This window comes from Heliangelus exortis, chromosome 9, assembly GCF_036169615.1.
Source record: "Heliangelus exortis chromosome 9, bHelExo1.hap1, whole genome shotgun sequence".
NCBI classification, from domain to species: Eukaryota; Metazoa; Chordata; class Aves; order Apodiformes; family Trochilidae; genus Heliangelus; species Heliangelus exortis.
The window spans coordinates 12,386,523-12,392,461 of NC_092430.1; the positions used below are offsets into that span (position 1 = coordinate 12,386,523).

Sequence of the window (5,939 nt, forward strand, 5' to 3'; positions counted from 1 at the left end):
ACACTCAGAAAAACATCAAAAACCTTTTAAAGATAGAAAAAATAATCAGAAAATTCAGATTTTTTTTTTTCCTTGTTGGAAGAAAGTATCAATATGCAGCCAAATTTCAGATATTACACAGTCAGCATGCATACCACCCTCAAAAATACACCTATGTTAAAATAAACAACTGGGTATTAGTAGGAAAAAGAAAAAAAATACCCAAGACCCTAATGTCTTAATTAGATGTATATAAAAATCTACATTTGAGCTTCTGACTAAATGATTCAGAGGTGAGAACTGAAAGTTAACAGAACATCTGAAATTTAACCTCATCTTTGACAGGTCACCCACAGGATTTATTCTACTCACTCCTGTGTTATCATGTTGCATGTTTTACTCAAAATACTGGCAAGCTTTGGCTTTTAGAAGCCTCTCTGGAATTTATGCAAACACAACCTTCAATGGTTATGGCTCATTTCACTGAGATGACAAAAAACAGTCTTTTGGCATAGAATAACCACTGAGAGATGCTCTGAAAAATGAAGCATTTGAGACTCGTGCTGATACAATTGTATGTGTTGGTACAATTTTACATCCATTTGACATCAGAACCATGTTGGGTTTTTTTCTAGCATAGTTCTCTGACTATTGTGCCTTTTTTAAAAAAAGTCTCATTATTAATAATACTACTAATAAAATAAAACTGAAATTTAGCAAAGTTACATGCACCCAAAAAGTCTCCGTAGGAAAGAGTGTTAGGGGTTCCTGAGGTGTCTGATTTTTGCCTCTCTTCCATGTTTCCTGTTTACAAAAATGGCTTTGATTAATGCCTGGCAAATATGAGACCTTCCCTACTGCCTCCCACTGAGCCTGCCAGCCTGTATAATCAACTTCCAAGCAGATCTAACACAAGCACAGAAACATCTTTCCAAAACAGTGTTTGACAAAGAACTGTGTAGTATAGAGTTTATCACTCCCTTAAGTGTGGGATGAGATATTGCTGAGACAACCTGAAATTATTTTTTTCCCCAAATACACTTGAATAATGAAGTAAAATCAAGATCATTGTAATCAGATTCAGAGTAAACAAGTTCTCTAGTGCTTGGAAACAGGTGCTATGAAATGGAACAGTAATAGCTACCTGCTGCTTTGGCTTAGCTTCAAGATGTTTTCTTTGGACTGTGAACTGAACTGCCAGGATGATGTGCTCAGGTGACAGAAATTAATCTGATTCTCAGACAAGGTAACTCTTTCAGGCATTCTCATTCCATGTAAAAACTGCTGTTTAAGCAAAGCCTTGTCCATGTCCCCGAGCATCTCAGGAGTTCATGTCTCTTAAACACAGAATCCCTTGATATAAAAACCATAAAGAAAGCAAGATGTAGCCTGTCCCCCGATGAATTTACACTGTTGCACTCTTGGCACTTGATGTGTGAAGTTCCTTTGAATGCCACTCCCTGACGACAGACATAGAAAAAAATCACTGTTTAGCTTTCCAATATTAAACCAGTGATACAATGCAGGTTTCACTCTGCCCAAGTACTAACTGCTCAGATTTACTGCATAAAGGCCTCATCAATATATCATCTGTTATAGCTTAAGAACAATATGAAGCATGTTTAAGTTACTGAAAACATTCATTACTAACTACTGAATGAGATGTGAAGAAAATGGTGAACACTGGGGAAGGTTTGTGTGTGGGTTAATAACAAAATATAAATGTGCTAACTGTGTTGTCTGATTTAACAGAAAATCCTGTCCTTAGTAAAGTCAATTCTTCTCAGTTTAATAATAATTTCTAAAAAGAAAATTATAATAAAAAAAGACCCAGGGAAGAATATTGCCTTTGCTGGATATATTGAACAGTGTCAAATATTTTGGTGACTACACTATAATTTATACCTCAGTATGGCAAAGCTTTATAGTTTGACTATTAGTTTACTTTTAGCTTTAGGGAGTGTTTCAGCAGCAGATCTGATTGACCAAGTCTTTAGTTTATAGTTTCAAAATCAAACGAGTTACAAAAATGTTACACCTTGTAACTTCCCTTGCTTTTTCCAGTAGACAGGAAGGGAGGGGAAACCTCTAGCTTTAGTCTTTCTCCTTTGCTTTGTTCTTGTGTTTTATTGACATGCTCTTTTCTTAAGAAAGGTGCAAGTAATTTCTTAATGAGAATGAATCAATGCTTTTATCTGTGTCAGTATATCAGGCAGAAGAGAAAGGATGGAAAGTATGGAACAATAAAGGTTTCAAAATCAAAATACCATGCACAAAAAATAATTACAAAATGGTCTTCTACTGGAAGAAATAGAAGAGCTTAATATGTACTATCAGTACCCATTGGGTATGGGGAAATCATAGCCGTAGCCAAGACAGCTGCAATATTTTCATATACTAACAGAGTAATTTTTAACCAAAGAAATTTAAAGTGCAATTGAATATCACTGAAATGCTTACATGTCTTATGACAGTATTTCCTGCAGTGGAATTCCCTTTGTGACCTTCATTCCCTTTCATGCCTGAAGAGAATAACCTATATTTATAAAAAAGTGTAAATAAATCTGGGTACATGAGTATTTAGAAACATACAATTATGTGAGTATATACTTCGTGGTATTTCTAGCAGTACATTCAGAAGTTGTTAACATAATGGGAAGCTCTAATAGAAACTACGGTCATCAGCTTTAAAGCAAGTTACGAAAGATTTTATGTAACTCCTTGTAGGCAAGAAATAATTCTCCCGTGGGTGGGCCATATAAGCACTTTTAAAAAACATATTTGTTATGGGTGAAGAACTGATAGAGAGGAAAGCTCTAAAAATCTTAAAGATACAGGAGAAAGATTTGTAGGTGTACCTGTGGTATTGGTGTTGCAACATAAGTTACAGGTAAATCCTGTGCCAAAGCATAGACCACCCTCTTCCTTTCCTGTTTGTCTTCATTCACCTTACCAACTGAGACAGTAATCTCCTACTCCTGGTTGTTTCCAGCTGCCAACTCCATGTTTTAATTGCAAACTATAATTTACCTTCCTTTGGACACACCACCTGTATTTCCTCATCCCCTTTCTTTTCATCTGAGTTTACCAGAGGAAATTACATATAGACAGATAGACAAGGCTTCTTGACTATGTGTTGCCAGCCCTAGAAGAGAGCAGCAACTTCCAGTATGAAAGATTAAATGCAGCTTGCTGGAAATACCCAAGAATTACTGACATGATGGACACAGTAACATAGACTCACTGCTTGCTTCAAATTTCAAATTGGTCAAGGATCAAAAAATACCTGACTTTTGAGAGACAGACTTTCTTGGGAATGGTTTATGTAAAAGAACAGAAATATATGCAGACAGGCAAACCTTTCTTGGGGTATGGTGCTCCGATGTCAAAGAGGTGTTCTCATCAAGGTGCAGGGTCAGTGCTCCAATCTTGCTGCCTTCACACTCAGCCAGCCTCGCTTGGTGCTTCTGCTCCAGGCTCAGCCAACCTCCTCCTCTGGCTGCTCCTGAGTGAGCTGAGCCTGTGCTCGGAAGCTCCCCTTTTATTGGCCCCCAGTCCTGCTCATGCGCAGCTCAGGCAAACCCTAATTGGGTGGGGGTGGAGTCTTAACACAGGTGGCTTAACACAAGCTCACTCCTCCCACCTCGTAATTAGCACCTGAGTGCCTCAAACATGGGGCTGTGTACGCATGCTCAGGCCATTCCTCTACACATTCTGCTACAAATATAGAAGAGGCTTCTACTTTTTTAGTGTCTGACCAAAAATCAAATGTTTAAGTACTGTAATCTAATGCCTTCCCATTTTATCTCTTAGCGGTTGTCATTGTTGTAGAAAAATCCAGACTAAAATCTTTTCAAGAAATCTATTTTCAAGCAGTTATTTACCGGTGTTTCAAACTGCATTGCATCCTCAGCTTTGGCTGGGCAAAAAGGAGGAAAAAAGATTGATGGCAACTAACTGAAATGAAGTGTCTCCAGTTGTGTCTAGAGAGAACAAGCTCTTAATGACTTAGAAACTTTAAATGTCACTTCTCCCTTGTGCCTGGAGGAATTCAGGCTTCCTGTCTTTGGCACTTGTGTTTTTCCAGTTCTTTCCCTATAGCACCTCAGTGCTTCATAGCCTCATGAATTTGGTGTGTGTAGAGACTGTCACTGCCATTCTGCAGAACATTTATTTGCATTTAAAACAAGCTGATCTTCAAGGAATGATTCCAGATGTCCCAAATTCTGTTAGAAGTGTAGGTAAAGTGGGAAAGTAAGCTCACAATACTTCACTGAGTGTAGTAAATGGGGAGCTTTGGAGGCATGAATTCTTGATCTGGTGATGCAAATAAGGATCAAATATATGAAGTAAGAGATAGAGGCAATCAGCCATTTAGCAGAGGCTGAGTGGACTTCTAGTTCTCAATACATTTTTTTATGGTTTTGAAAAGAAAAGAGAGGACATTTTGGTAGCTCATTGCAACTGTTTGGAATTTATAAAGAATCTGTTGATTTAAAATATGCTATCTTATTCAGAAGCTATATTTTCAACTGTGTATGGTATTATAGCATGGTAAATGTGGTACAGTTTGGTAGAGTATCTATTTTGAATATGAGCTCTCTTTTGTGTGAGCTGTAGTCTGAGCAACTGTGAACATTTCAAAATGAATCCGTTCCAAACTCTGTTACTTCCCTTTCCTCATTAAGGGCTTTAAGTCTTGCTTCAGATTCACACAAGTATCTTGACAAGTCTTAAAAAAAGAAAGAGCATGAAAGAAAATATTTTTATTCTTGTAAAAATAGTCTTGCTAAGTAAATATTGATCATATGCTGCAAAACCCAGCATCTGAAATAATTGCATTTCAGGAAGAAGGAGAAGAGAAAAACTGCCTCAGGCTACTGTAACTTATAAAACTATGATAAGCAAAATAGGCAAACACTGTACTTTCATCTGGGATGTCGGTGCCAAAAAAAAGTAGATTTTTCAGCTAAGCTGTTTGAACCTATAGCATTCTCTCCCTCTTGCAGAGCTATCAGTTAAGGCCACCCCTACTGCAGACAAACTCTGCAGGAGAAGAAACAGATCTTTAGTCTGCCTTTCCAGAGCTGCTGACATTATTATTAGCTGTGCTAAGAGCTGTATCTGTTCAGTGGTTGTGGGGGGACAGCTGTGTGAGACCTGAGTGCCTTATTTTCTTAGCTCTCTTTTTCCATGTTTTAAAAATATTTCAAAGCTTATCAATTCTCTTGCCATATCACACAGAGAACTGCTACATCAAATGGTTTCCAGTACAAGATTTCAGCCATGCCAGGCTGGGGTTGTTACCAGTCCTTTACAGAAAAAGGATGATTAGATGAAACAGGGCTGGGATCTTTTTATTTCTGCAGAGCTTGGTGAAGGGTGGTGGCTCTGGAATCACTGGGACAGAGATGGGACAAGCAGCCTTGTAATCCCCAGTTCATTGAGAGATATGGGTTGTGGCTCACCTCTGTGACAGGAGTTATTTTTTTTATCCCTCTTTTATCTTAGTGTGAGCATTTATAATCACAGTTGCCTATATTCTGTGCCATATATCCCCCAAAATTTTGCTATTTCTATGTCCTTTTAATTCTGCCTGCTTCCATACCACTTTCTCATGGTTCTATGTGGAATTTTGGTCTCACAGCTTCTAGAAAGGACGGAATTCTCAGTTGCTGAACATTCTACTGCAGGCTGAGGTGGCCTCCTTGAGATTTTTCCATTCAGGATCAAACACAAATTCTCTGTAGGTGGTCTCCAAATACCTTGGAAAGGTTTCAAGTTTGTCAGCAAATTCTAGGGTTCAAATTTCTAGGGCAAGAGTGTGCTGGCATTCATCACTACAGGCTTTGGAGAAAATTGGAACTGCTGAGTGCTAAAATGTGTGTTTTTTCTCAATTTCTTTCAATTTCTTTCAAATATACGTGGTTAAATTCAGAAGCTGATGATATGCATTATAG

The 5,939-nt window shown here is 37.9% G+C and overlaps 1 long non-coding RNA gene across 1 annotated transcript; it reads right to left on the minus strand.

The window, feature by feature from the left end:
- Positions 1-1,072: 1,072 nt before the first annotated feature.
- LOC139799503 (uncharacterized) lies at positions 1,073-3,412 on the minus strand. The gene is made up of 3 exons (XR_011727312.1): positions 3,339-3,412; positions 2,440-2,515; positions 1,073-1,439 (listed from the first exon to the last, which is right to left on the minus strand). It is a non-coding gene; the product is annotated as an uncharacterized lncRNA (long non-coding RNA).
- Between the last annotated feature and the right edge of the window lie 2,527 nt (positions 3,413-5,939).